At 38.6% G+C, this 10,158-nt stretch overlaps 1 long non-coding RNA gene across 1 annotated transcript; it reads right to left on the reverse strand.

The window, feature by feature from the left end:
* Positions 1–7,385: 7,385 nt before the first annotated feature.
* LOC104947624 (uncharacterized) lies at positions 7,386–9,920 on the reverse strand. The gene is made up of 3 exons (XR_798584.1): positions 9,739–9,920; positions 8,770–8,898; positions 7,386–7,471 (listed from the first exon to the last, which is right to left on the reverse strand). It is a non-coding gene; the product is annotated as an uncharacterized lncRNA (long non-coding RNA).
* Positions 9,921–10,158: the final 238 nt, after the last annotated feature.

Consider the following 10,158-nt stretch of genomic DNA (forward strand, 5'->3'; position numbering starts at 1 on the left):
CTTGAAAAACGAAAAAAAATAAAGCACAAATAATTAAACAAAATGCCTCTTGAGGGCATGAAGTGGCAAAAACTTTCAACATGTCTCCATTAAAGCCAATTGTGAATTCAAGCTGATCTTTACTCACAGCATTAGCCGCACACCTTTAGTTAATCTGCCAAAAAGGCCACATTATTAACCCAAAAGTACCCAAAAAGTACACTTCAGATGCCCAAGTTCCTTGACATGCTTCACGCGTTGAAATTTCACCAATATCTGTTACGGTTCTTCAACAAAACGTTCTCATGTAAGAGGTCTATCTCTCATTCAGAACAATGAAAATACGTTCCTCTCACGGATCACCATGGAAACCTTTGATCTCTGGACACGTCCTTAGTTCAAATATAAACACCTGTGTCATGGAACACGATGATGTCATAACTCCAATTGACATGCTCAGAGCAGCAGACTTCAGATAGTGGTTAATGGTCCAGCCTTCAACATGTCTATGTGCCATTAGTGAGTTTTCCTCAAAAGCTGTTGCCATGGCAACGCATCCCTCGCCGTAAAACACGATATTGCTATAACTCCTATGAAAATGGTCAAAAAGTGCTCAAACTACACATGTGTGCTAACAGTCCAGCCGTGAAGACATCTATTTGACAGTTTTAAGATTTCTTCAAATGCTGTTGCCATGGCAACACAAATCTCACTATGAAACACGGTTTTATCACAACTTCAGTTCAAATTCTTCTCTCATCACACATTCAAGCCCCCAGTGTATTACATTTCAGCATAGCAATTCAGCGTCAGCTTTTCAGCATAAAGAATTCCCATTAGCAATTTCTTCAGGAATTGCATTCTCTATTTCTCTACAATATTCACTACTCTCGTTGCAAGCTTTATTTTTCTGTTGTTTGGTGTTCAGCAAGGTTGTAAGTTTAGTTTTTTGGGGTAAAAAATAGCCTATGTGACTCAGCATCTTGCTCTATTCACTTTCAAGGGATACTGAGGACATGTTGTGATTAGATAGCTGTGTATAATTGGGTTAAAGAGCTTTGTCCTGCAGATACTGCATCTCTGCGGGACATCAACCCTCCTGTTCCGACTGAATGTTCTGAATATAAGAGTTCCTGGCAGCCTTATTTACAAATGACCAACGCTGGCTGTTTGCTTGATTGTTTTGCTGAGACTTTTAAACCCAACTAAGTGGACACTTTTATGTTCTGGTAAAGAGTTAAGCCTGAAATATATGCAAGAAACCTTTTTTTTATTCAATTCCACAATTTTTTATCGCTCTTTCTCATTAGAAAACGTAATTTTCTAGCTGATATTATATTGGTTTAAAATGAATCACCACTGTGCCTTTTCCCACTCCAGCATCAAAGGGCAAGGACATACAGATGCCATTTAATGAGCTCATAGTAGTGTCCTCACACCTTCTCCAGATTCATTAAAGCTTGTAATTACCTACATGCTAAATAGTCTTTTAAGGCCTAAAGTTAATTAAACATGTTTTCTCTTATCTAGGCTCTTGCAGGTCCTTATTTCTACACTTGGGGTGACCATGGTGGTATCCTGATGGCGATCGGACAAGGAGGCGCCACCACACAACTCAAGTAAGTCAAATAACCTTTTGAAATGTTCCTCTAGGACAGGACGTAAGAAGAAATAATCACATTTGAGCTCAGAGGCAAAAATCTGTCATTACATTATTTTTCAATAGACTGTTTAAAACATGAGACCGCCTAGAGGCTGCTTTGCCACTGGAAGGCTTTCATTCAGAATCCCCAAACAGCTTGAGGAAATCCAGGGTGAAGCACATAAACGGCCCCTTCCCCAGTGGATGTGCTCATTAGTCAGCAGAAGCATATTGTGTGAATGTGAAGCTGCTTGATGTAGAGAAATAGGCAAATGAACCATCCCTCTGTAAACAGAGGTGTAATATAACACCTCTCTGTAAACAATGGCCTTCGAGGCTATTCATATCCATGTGAAAACATCTGACCTTGCTTACAGCTAGAGAGAATTCTGTTATTGTAAATAAAAAAAATCATAGCTGCTTGCTAAAAAAACAAACAAGTTAAATATTTGGCATTTTCTCGTAAAGGTTCAGCACGAATGAAGGCGAGACGTGGACCGACTTCCAGTTCTCGGACAGGGAGGTGTATGTTTACCAGCTGCTGACGGAGCCCGGAGAGAAGAGCACCATCTTCACAATCTTCGGCTCCTATGCCGACCAGAGGCACAGCTGGCTCATCCTGCAGGTCAACACCTCCAACGTCCTGGGTAGGTAGAGAGTGAGAAGGACCTCCAGAAGGGGGTAAAGGGATTCCTCAGCTCTTAGCAATAAAAGTTAACATCAGCTATCATCGTACTTTAGCTGTAGTTCTCAACAGAGAGATTAATACAAGGAGATATCTTTTGCTAGTTTTCAGCTTTATATTTGTATTTTGGCCTCTACTGTGAGATGTCTACATGTTTTAATGTTCAAAAAGCTCTTTATTTTTGTCATACTCCCTGAGCCGCAGCACCTCTTTTCACCCTCTGTCTGAAACCAGAGCCCATGCTGCTCTGACTAATCAAACATTTGTAGATGTCCCACCCCTTAGCCAATCAAGGGGTTGGAGCTCTAGTCAATAGAAGCGTGAGTGTTACACAGTGATTTCACTATGTTACAGGAGTAAACAGGAAGTCCAATGGAGACGTTTCAGGCAGTGGGGGAGAGAACCTCCCTCTGGAGGGAACATAGAGATTTTAGCGTCTGCAAGAAATGTAATTAGAATTCTTAATTTGTATGCTTACTCGGAGAGAGTCATGCTTACGTCTGTCCTATTTTCATGAACAGAATATCTCAGGAATGCCTATAGGGAATTCCTTTAAATGTGGCACAATCATCATCTTTGGCTCAAGGATGGACTAATTGGACACAGTTGCTAGCCTGTTAGCCATGGGGCAACTTTCGCCAACAACTTCTAAAAAAAAACAGTTTAGTCAGGGTTAGGGTTACGGAAGGACAGGTCTCAGTTAGTTACACTTGTTTTGAGAAGACTTTACAACTACAGGAGTCTAAATCATTAGATTATCATACATTTTATAAGAAAAATCATCCTAGAGTGTATGTTTAGCATAATTATATTAGCAACAGTTAAAAAACAGTAAATGTTAGTATGAGTTGGACCATGTAAAAACATAGAGATGGATAATGAAGAATACACAGGGTGTCCGCAGGGACTTAAAAAGTATTAAAAGTTAATAAATCAATTTAGCAAAAATGAAGGCTATTAACACTAGAACCGCCAGAGGTCGCTGTATACCTAAAACCGCCAACGGGTAAAATATACCCGCTATTGATTTTCAAGGTACAATTTTCTTTTATTTATCTTACAGAACAGTGAGTTTTGATCGCACAGGGATGAAACTTATACCAATAGAATCTGTGGACTCTCAGCTTTTCATATGATATAGTTTGTGCAGATAACATGAAGTATAAAATATCGCTAAGAGTGCTGATTTAAACGCTTGGTGTTAGACTTGTGTTTTGTTTAGGTACAAATCTCTCTATCTATAACTATCTATCGATCTGTTTGTAATGTTCTGTTCAATGGACATATAATTGTCTACATAAACAGACGACGCGGACTACTTCTCTCATTCCGAGTGTCCATCTTTATTCAACTGGCACGTAACCTGCACACATGCATTACGTCCTCAACGTGAGCTCAGTCATCCAAGATCTTGTATTCTCCAAGATGTTACACTATCTATAACTATCTATCTGTCTATCTCTCTCTCTATCCATCTATCAATATATCTATCTATCTACTGTATCTCTCTCTCTCTCTCTCTAAATCTCTCTCTATCTATAAGGAACCGCAGTAGACAAAAGGCGTTGCTATAGCAACACGTCATGTTTACATATTTACCTCATAGAAAATGCAGCGTAAACATGACGTGTTGCTATAGCAACGCCTTTTGTCTACTGCGGTTCCTTATAGATAGAGAGAGATTTAGAGAGAGAGAGAGAGAGATACAGTAGATAGNTATTGAAGCTTGAACATGTATCCTGTGAGTGATGGTTGTGTTGGAGAGAAAACCAGTTGTAGTTTGGGGCAGAAGGAAACTTTATCTTTTCAGATTTCTAGTAAATAATATAAAGAGATATATAGCTCCAACAATAGGCGTAACATTTGCCTGCAGCCAGTCATCGGGTAGATTTCCTGTTTGCAGTGACTGCGTGAATACGCACTTGAGCAGTGGGCCTATTTGGGGGGCCAGCATTTTGAGTATACGATTGGGTAGACCATCTGGGCCGCTAGCCTTGTTAATCTTAATATTTGCCAGTAGTTTGGTCACTCCTTCAGTCGTGATGATCAGGTCTTCTATCTGCGGGGCTGGATCTCCTGATATAGAGGGCTGGCTACCATCATCCTTAGTAAATACAGATTTAAAAATTGTTTGTTGATGAGTTCAGCCTTGTCTTTGCTGCTACTGTAGAGGTCTTCACCCTCTCGAATAGGGGAGATTCCAATGTTGTCCGCTCCACACTCTTTGACATAATTCCAGAATAGTCTGGTTTTGTTTTCAGCAAGACTCTGGGTGAGTGTGTTTTCGATATAGTCCCAGTGTGCACTGCAAAGGTTAATTTGATTTGGTTTCTTTTGTTTGCGGAAGTTTTCCCAATCACGAGTTTTGCCTGATCGCTTGGCTTTGTTGTATAACTTATTTTTCTTTTTTAATTGCCGTTTCATGCAGTGAGTGAGCCAGGTCAGGTTGTGCCGTGTGGTAGTGAACTTGGTTGGGATATGCTTATCCATCTGTGAAAACAGTGTGTCTCGGAGCATATTCCAGTTGTCATTCACAGTTAGCTGGTTTTCTGTTGTAACTAATTCTGTGCTGTGCTAAAGGTGGAGGTACTTTTCTTACTTTATTGTCTACTGCTGGACATCTTTACATAGTTGATTTATTCATTTATTTATGTCTTATTAGCAAATAATCCTAAATTGCAAAGTTCCTAGTAACTCACTTAGTACAATATTGGCTTCCATATAGAAGTATAAAGTAGTATAAAATAAAAGTACTGAAGTAAAGTACTGCAAAATCGTACTTAGGTATAATACTTGATTAAATGTACTTCAATACGTAACACCACTGATAGTAGGATTGTAATTGCTAACTCCATAGACATATCAAAATCAGTTGTATTACCATTCCACAGAGGAGGAATTTGCTTTGGTATACGTGGTGCATTCAAAGAAATATGACCTAGAGCAGATGGGTTAGAGGAACAAAAAGGAGTAGCATGGAGGCTAAGTAACATGCTGCAGTGGCAAGGGGCAGCAGGGAAACATATTTGAGAAGACTTAAAATCTCAATTGAACTAGTTAACCTCACCCCTTATTGGAGTGGAACTGAAGCAGTTATTGATTCTCTCTTCAAGGAAACCAGTTCCCACTAACCAAAACAGTCATTTTACCACAAAGAACTCAGAAATGGTTTATGTTTACTGTTAGATAAAATAAGGCTTTTTGTCTGGTGGCTTTAAGAGAGCATAGGAAACGGCTCGATGCAGGCTTACGTGGAGAAAATATATGTAATGAAGCATACACTTTTCTTTTTTTTATGTGACTTTAGGTTAGGTGTCTACAATACATTTTGCTGTTGCCCTGTCCAAAGCAGTTTATTGTTTAGCTGCTTTACTGAAAGTTCTGTCTGTTTCCTCCAACTTGGTGACCCTTCAGACCCTCATGTATTACAGATCAGTGGTTCTCAACTGGTCAGGCCTCGGGACCCACTTTTTCCTTAGTCAATAGATCGCGACCCGAAATTTTGAACCACTCAAGTCTATTCAACAAAAAATCCTGCAGTAATATATACGCTTTGCAGCTTACAATATTAATTAAAGTGAAGTACAGTGCATATATCCCTTATATCCCTTCACAGAACTAAAGTATGCTTTTAAAAAAGGTTTAATGAGATGATGGAATCAAAGCTGAACTGTATCACATAAAAAGACACACATGCTGAAAACCCAACCCCAGCAGGGGGTCTGATGAGATTCTCCCCCAGGAGATTTTTTGAAATTCTAACAAACTACGCATTCTGGTACACTCTGAGAAGAAAATAAATAAATCTATTGCTACCCGACATATTAATAATATGTTACGCCATTGTTTGTTTTTCACTTTGTTCTGACAGCTGAACTTGCTGCTCCTCACAGAGAGAAGAGTAAAGAGGAGAGAGTCTGTGTGACTTACTTTAAATTGTGGGTAGCTCCCATTGTTCTGTGACCAGTCAATCATCAAACCGGGGGTCATATATCATTACGTGTTCATTTTTATCTGAAGTTGTACCCATGGATGTATAAAGAATAGTTCTACTACAAAGTTATTCTCCGTGGGGACTTCCGGCAACAAACTTGATTCTGATTGGCCAGAAGACTCGGGAAAAAATCAGCAAATATGTTTTATTGAGAAGATGATCACTACGTGACAGAAGTTTTCAAATCCGTCTCCGGTACTTTCAGTCCAACGCCAACTGCATGCACAGCGTTAGAAAATCGGGCCTTCAAAATAAAAGTTTGACTTTTCCCCCCCAAAAAAAAAGAAAAGAAAAAGGAATTAATTTTTTTTTCAATTTTCTTTTTTTTCACTCACATCTGCGAACCACTCGAAACGGGTCCGCGACCCACCAGTTGAGAACCACTGCTATAGATAATACATTACACTTAGTTTACACCATGCAGATACCAACACAAAAACCAATAATCCTGCAGTTACATTAGCTTTAATTAACCCACATTGGTGTTATTGCTACTGCATTGGCTTGTCAATTAACAATTAAACATTGTGAGTGAGTTGTACCTCATAGAACCTCAATTTAAAACATCTGAACCCTGGTTTTTTTTTAAATCAACACTTAAACTCACCTTTTCTCTCTGGCCTAGGCTTCTCTTATCAAGAATAACTTTTATCCAAGACCTTTTCCCTCTCTAACCTCTCAAAGTTTTATTAGAGGGAAACGGGTCTAAGGATAGAGGGTGTGGTTTTTTCTCATACTGATATTCTGAACAATCTGTGCTGTTGTATTTGCTGTAAAGTGTCTCTACTGTAGGCTATTTTTATTATATGTACAGCACTTTGGTTCGACCAAAAATCGTTTATAAATGTGCTTTATAAATAAACTTGATTTGATTTGAACCATCTCTAACCAATGTAATAAACAAAGCTTTAAAAACAAAACCAGCAGTGTATGAAATGTCATGTTTTCAAATAGTTATTTCAACATACAGTATATGTAGTAGATATAATTCCTCTATTCCTAGATACAATAAAGCTATGTAATTCTACTGAGAGTGAAATGTAGAACTGCATGATTTCCTCAAGATGTATGCTGTGCAGGTTTACCTCCGACAGGACAGGGCAGCATCTCTCCATCCAGCCTGGACTCCACGTCCCCCCCACTGCAGCTGTCTCCGGGGACCCTCCTGTAGCTGCAGCAACACAAACACGTTCCCTCAGTTGGACACTTGGTGGAGCTCTCACACAAAACAACATCACTGCTTTGTATATCAGTATCAAAAATGACAAAGGCTGCTTTGCATTCTGGGGAATTCTCAGGTAGAGAGATGATTGATGAAAAGTATGAAAGGTGATTACTGTTGATCCTAATTATCATAATAAAGCACAAGGTGAGGTTCACATTTGAACATATTGACCACAAGCCAACTGGATATATGAAGGAAAAACATGGTAAAACACAAATATGAACCTCGTACTTAAGATTGATCAAAGAAGACACTGGAGCTCATGTCCGTTCACTGACTGGTTTATTTTGGTGTTCTCCACACTTCTTTTTTAAAACTGTGAGCCATGTTCATCCCTCTGGATATGTTTGCACATTTCTAGATATCCGTACCTCTCTTAAAATCTGAACAGCCTCCACTTTAAAATATAATATACTGCAGTTTTTCACTTATTCCTTGTACTAAGTAGTTTTTTTGTTGTTGTATATGTTTATTTGGTGTTAATGTTCGTCTTTATTCTTTTGAAAGTGAAATAGTTTTCTAAATTATTTTCATTTTACATTTCCTTTTAAAGCATTACATTTATCTTTACAATCGTTATATTTCCTGTTTTAAATCATTGTATTTTTTATCTTCTCTTACAACTTATTTCCTTATGTTGTGTTGATGTTTGCATCACACTACTACACCAAAGCAAATTCTATCTTTTATCTATAGGTGTAGACGATTCACTTAGATTTTTCCCTTCAAGCTTAGGTGTCATTATTTTATGTTTTTATGCATTTATTATTGATAAATAAAGTGAACATTCACTAACACAGGTTTTTGAGTCCATCATGTAAATGTGTCAGATTTAACCACAAAGGCAAATGTTCATCTGTAGTCCCTGGCAGCTTGCTCCATTAACCTCTGTTCCACACAACACTCCTGTTACGGTACAACAGGTTTATGAACAAAACAAATGCTATTCATTGTTCTTGATTTTGCCTAATTAGGATTCAATGGGCATCAAGCCATTTATTTAGGGTCCATGACACACAAAAAAGGTGTTGGGAATAAAATTGGACAAAAGGTCCACACAACTCTAAAAGGAGAAAAAATAAATACAACTATAAATAAACAACTCATAGGCTTACTCATGTAAAAGGGAATGTAGTAGTGCTGCAGATGCCCACATTATGCTAATAGGCCACACAAAGAAATCTCACTCTGCACATTTGTAATAATACTGATAATAATACTGCTAAAAAATAATAGCAGCTTACCCTTTGCTGCGGCGGTAGGTGGTCCCGATAGGACACGGCACTGGGGGAGCGTAGAGGTCCCCCGAGAACTCGGGGTCGGGCACACACACCTGCAGGGACAAGTCTTCACTCAGCTTGAAGCCGTAGTCGCTGGAAGGAGGAGGAGGAGGAGGAGGAGGAGGAGGAGGATTGGTTGGGAGAGGGGAAAAGTTAGCGTGTGATTAAAGGCAGCACCTGATGTGCATCTTAAACAGACTCATGAGCGGTGATGGGAGCTCCAGGAGCAATACAAATGTGCAGAGCAGGCTTTGACCAACGTCTGGGTTTGCCAGGAGTGCAGTTTTATTGAAAGTCGGTGCCATCCAACACAGAGGTTCCACTTACATTACAGCTAATGATATAGATGTTTGATTTTTTTTACTCTTATGTCCGTTTATGCCAGATATTTTAATATGGTGTTGGAGGATCAGCTATATAGAACTGCAAATATGGGATTTGTATATAATATATATCTAATTGTATTATTATTATTATTATTATTATTATTATTATTATTATTATGTGGGTTTATCATCCATCTTGTTATATGAAATCTGTATAATATATATATATATATACTTTATTATCTTGTTTTGAATTTTTTATCTTAGTTTTAAAATTGCAAGTGTATTTACACAAATGAAGTGTATTATTATTATTGCCATTATTGTTAATGTATTTAATTCTTGAGTAAAATATCTATTTACCAATTAAAAAACTGTACCACATTAATAATAATTGAATAGAAGAGTTCTTCGTGACTGTTGATAAATGCATTTGCAGATTTGTTTAAAAAATACAGGTGTGTTCCTTTCTTAAAATCCCATCCCCTTACCGACATGATAAAAACGCCAATGTTTCCATTTCAGTGACTCATGAGACAAAGACAATACCTCCACTATGAACATTGATAATGAACATGCATGCTTTGGGCTGCTGTGTGTCCCTCACCATTCGTAGTCCTGGCGGGTGCAGGAGCAGTTAGCGATGGTGACGGGCCGGTCGAAGTCCTCTCCGTTGAAGCATGTAGCGTGTGGAGCGCGTCTCTTGAACGTCACCTCTCTGCCCAGCAGACATTCGTTACCATGCTCGTCTGACGGAGACCAGCGCTTGTAGTCCGCGTCCAAACATGGCACACCTGGAGAAAAGACAGAAGGGTACTGTAGATATTTGACATTCTCTGACTTAATTGCCGTTTAATACTTTTTAATACTTTTTAACACTAGAACCGCCAACGGGAACATTTTACCCGCAGCTGTTTTTTGATTGTATGTAACTTTTTTTCAATAACATATTAAAGTCTCCCAGTCCGTGACTTTTCCTGAAAGTGTGTTATGTAGCACCCTCTATTGTTAACAATTGTCAATATGA

This window comes from Notothenia coriiceps, unplaced genomic scaffold, assembly GCF_000735185.1.
Source record: "Notothenia coriiceps isolate Sejong01 unplaced genomic scaffold, NC01 NC01_scaffold00012861, whole genome shotgun sequence".
NCBI classification, from domain to species: Eukaryota; Metazoa; Chordata; class Actinopteri; order Perciformes; family Nototheniidae; genus Notothenia; species Notothenia coriiceps.